Source organism: Anopheles gambiae, assembly GCF_943734735.2.
Source record: "Anopheles gambiae chromosome X unlocalized genomic scaffold, idAnoGambNW_F1_1 X_unloc_15, whole genome shotgun sequence".
In the NCBI taxonomy this organism is placed as follows: Eukaryota; Metazoa; Arthropoda; class Insecta; order Diptera; family Culicidae; genus Anopheles; species Anopheles gambiae.
The window spans coordinates 97,501-101,726 of record NW_026902609.1 but is presented as its reverse complement, the minus strand read 5'-3'; positions in this window follow the sequence as shown (position 1 = coordinate 101,726).

The window sequence follows — 4,226 nt, the reverse complement described above, 5'->3', positions numbered from 1 at the left end:
ATGCCGCCGCGTAGCGAGGCATTGACAGCCGTCCGCGGAGACGTCGTGCCGGAGTTGACCTACAGCGAGGTCGTGCGGCGTAGATATCGCGGCAAAGCTACGGGTAAGCCACGCTCCCAGCAGCAGCCGCAACAGCAGCAGCAGCAGCGTCAGCTACAGCGACAGGCAGTCGGTATCGCGCAGCATCAACAGCAGCAGCAGCAACGTCAGCCACAGCGACAGGCGGTCGCTGGCTCGCAGCAGCAACAGCAGGAGCGTATGCAGCAGCAGCAGCAGCTACAGCGTAAGCGAAAGCCGAGGCCTGACATCATCGAGGTGTCTCCCAGCGAAGGCGAAACCTGGGATGGCATTTACGACAAGGTGCGCAAAGCCATTCGTCTGGACGCGGCTCACAGCGAAATGAAAGGGCATATTAAGCAGGGCCGCCGAACTCATGCTAGGCTGCTACGTATGGAGCTGAGCAAGACAGCAAACGCTCCGCTTATGCTGGAAGGCGTCCGCAAAATCATCGGCGACGCAGGCGTCAGTCGGCTTGTCACAGAAATGGGTGAGCTGCTGGTAGTCGATATTGATCCCCTTGCTACGGAGGAAGATATCATTGCTGCCCTCGATGCTAAGATTGGCGCAAGTGCTGGAGTTGTTTCTGCCAGCATTTGGGAACTACCGGATGGTTCGAAGCGAGCACGCATCCGGCTACCTGTGAAGTCGGCTCGGCAGTTGGAAGGACTTAAACTGTTCCTGTGCGACTGTGTGAGCAAGGTTCGAGCAGCCCCACCAACGCCTCCAGAGCGACAGCGCTGTTTTCGCTGTCTGGAGATGGGCCACATCGCCTCGAACTGCCGTTCCACCGCAGATCGGCAGAATCTGTGCATCCGCTGTGGGCTTACCGGACACAAAGCACGATCCTGCCAGAATGAGGCAAAGTGCGCACTGTGCGGTGGCGCTCACCACATAGGCCACAGCGAATGTGCTCGTTCGGCCCAACGATGTTCCCGGCCCTGAAAGTTCTGCAGGCGAACCTGGGCCATGGCCGTGATGCCCAGAACCTGGTGCTGCAAGCTGCCAGAGAGGAGAAAGCAGACGTGCTCATTCTCTCTGATGTTCTGCGCCCACCTGAAAACAACGGCCGGTGGGCATTCAGCAGCTGCAAGGCGGTAGCGGTGGTAGCTGTCGGTGAGCTACCAATACAGCGGGTGTGGTGCAGTGAAGCTCAGGGGTTGGTTGCAGCGCAGATCGGCGGAGTGGTTTTCATCAGCTGCTATGCTCCACCAAGCCTTAACCTCGCAGAGTTCGAGCGCTTCTTGGAAGCAATAGAACTCGAAGGCTTCTCCCACCCTCAAGTCGTCGTCGCCGGCGATTTTAACGCCAGACATGAGGAGTGGGGCAGCCCGAGGACTTGCGACCGCGGGGAAGAGCTGCACGGAATGGTGGAGCAGCTTGGCCTAATCGTGATTAATCAAGGTCGGGAATACACGTTTGTTGGCAACGGGGTGGCTCTCCCGAGTATAGTGGATGTGGCATTCGCGAGCCCGTCGATCGCTCGCCCTGACACCTGGGTTGTTAGCACAAGCTACACCGCGTCAGACCACCGCTATGTTCTCTACACCGTGGGAGGAACACCACCATCCCCCGAACAACTGCAGAACCATCAGCAGACAGCGCAGCAGTCGTCTCAGCAGCAACAGCAGCAGCAGCAACAGCAGTCCTTACAACAGCAGCAGTTATCACAACAGCAGCAGCAGCAACGACAGCGGCAACCATCGTCGCAGCAGGGTGATTCCTCAAGCCAGAGGCGTGTGCGTCACGCTGGCCGCCGATGGAAAGCCTCGCAGTTTTCTCCTTCCTCATTCCTCGAGGCGCTGTTCGCTGCGGACTTTGTCCAACGCGCATCGACCCAGGAGGGTATGATCGCAGCCATGCTGAAGGCCTGCGACGAGACGATGCAACGGGTTACCCGACTGCACCAAGACCCGCATCGGAACATCTTTTGGTGGTCTCCCCTCCTGGCTCGCCTGAGGAACAACTGCGAGGTTGCCCGTGACCGGATGCTGCAGACGGCTGACTTGGAGGAGCGCAGCATAGCAGCAGCTGAGCACAGGACAGCAAGGGCGGAGCTCAGCCGAGCAATTCGAGCTAGCAAGCGGAACTTGTTCCAGGAGCTGATCGAAATTGCAGAAGAGAATGCGTTCGGGGCAGGATACCGTGTCGTCATGTCCCGGCTCCGGGGCAGTCGGACGCCTTCAGAAGCGGACCGGGTCGTCCTCGAACGCATTATATCCGACCTCTTCCCTGAGCATCCGCCCTGCGACTGGTCGCAGCTGAGCAACGTTGGAAGCGTCGAGGGAGCAACAACAACGGCGGGAATTGCACCGGTAACGGACGACGAGCTGCTGCTCATCGCGAGCCAGATGGCAAATCACAAAGCACCAGGGCTCGATGGCATCCCGAATGCGGCAGTGAAGACGGCCATCATGTTGTTCCCGGAGGTCTTCCGGGTCCTGTACCAGGATTGCCTCAACCGCGCTTCGTTTCCGGCGCAGTGGAAGAGGCAACGACTGGTGTTGCTGCCGAAGCAGGGGAAGCCTCCGGGAGAGAGCAGCTCGTACCGACCCCTCTGCATGCTCGACGCACTGGGGAAGGTACTTGAGCGCCTCATCCTGAATCGCCTCAATGAACATCTCGAGGAGCCGTCTTCACCCCGACTGTCGGACCGGCAGTTCGGATTTCGTCGAGGGCGGTCGACAGTGAGCGCCATCCAGCGGGTTGTTGAGGCCGGCCGTACCGCCATGTCGTTCCGGCGAACGAACGGCCGGGATAACCGTTTCTTGCTTGTGGTGGCGTTGGACGTGAAGAACGCCTTCAACACGGCCAACTGGCAATCCATTGCCAGCGCCCTTCAGGCAAAAGGTGTTCCCGTCGGCCTCCAACGGATGCTTCGAAGCTACTTCGAGGATCGTGTGCTGTACTTTGACACGAGCGAAGGCCCCGTCGTACGGCATGTAACCGCCGGTGTTCCACAGGGGTCCATCCTGGGCCCAACTCTGTGGAACATCATGTATGACGGGGTGCTGGATGTGCCGCTACCTCCCGACGTCGAAGTCATCGGATACGCGGACGATCTGGCGCTGTTGGTACCTGCTACCACCACGGACGAGGTTCGCGCGAGAGCAGAGGAGGCCGTTGACCAGGTCCAACGTTGGATGCAACAGCACGGTCTGGAGCTGGCCCCAGCCAAGACTGAAGCCGTCCTGATCTCAAGCAAGAAGACTCCGCCGCAGGTGACATTTCGCGTCGGTGACGTGGAAGTCCAGTCTTCTAGGAGCATCAGGTACTTGGGCGTGCAGCTCCAAGATCACCTGAAATGGCGAGATCACGTCACGAAAGTCTCCGAAAAGGCGTCGCGCGTGGTGGCAGCTGTAACGCGCCTCATGCAAAACCACAGCGGCCCCAGGACGGCCAAGTCAAGGCTGCTGGCGTATGTGGCAGAATCGGTGTTGCGGTATGCTGCTCCCGTCTGGGCTGAGGCAACTCAGGTGCGAGAGTGCCGACGGATGCTGCAACGAGTTCAGCGAAAAGCAGCCATCAGGGTGGCACGGGCATTCCGTACCGTCAGGTATGAGACGGCCACCCTACTCGCTGGACTCGTACCGATATGCCACCTCATCAACGAGGATGCTCGGGTTCACCAACAACTCCTTGCTCCAGACCGTGCTGCAACGAGGGAGGACATCCGGGCGACGGAGCGGCAGAACACCATCGACTGCTGGCAGGAGGAATGGGATGCCGACGCACTGCAACAGGATGCTAGCCGGCACACGCGGTGGACGCACCGTGTAATTCCATCGGTCGGCGACTGGCAGTCTAGGAAACATGGAGATATGACTTTCCATCTGGCACAGGTTTTGTCCGGACACGGATTTTTCCGTGACTACTTGTGCCACAATGGATTCACGTCGTCCCCAGACTGCCAGTTGTGCGTCGGCGTCCCAGAGACGGCGGAGCACGCCTTCTTCGAGTGCCCACGCTTTGCGGCAGTTCGACAGGAGCTACTCGGCGAGGGAGGTCCGGACCCTGTCTGTCCGGACACCCTCCAGCGGCACTTGTTGCGCGACGCCGATAGCTGGAGTCGTATTTGCGAAGCCGCGAAGCGAATAACGGCCCAACTGCAGCGAGCGTGGGACGAGGAGCGGGCAGCATTGGCTGTTAACGTCATCGAGCGTCAGGAC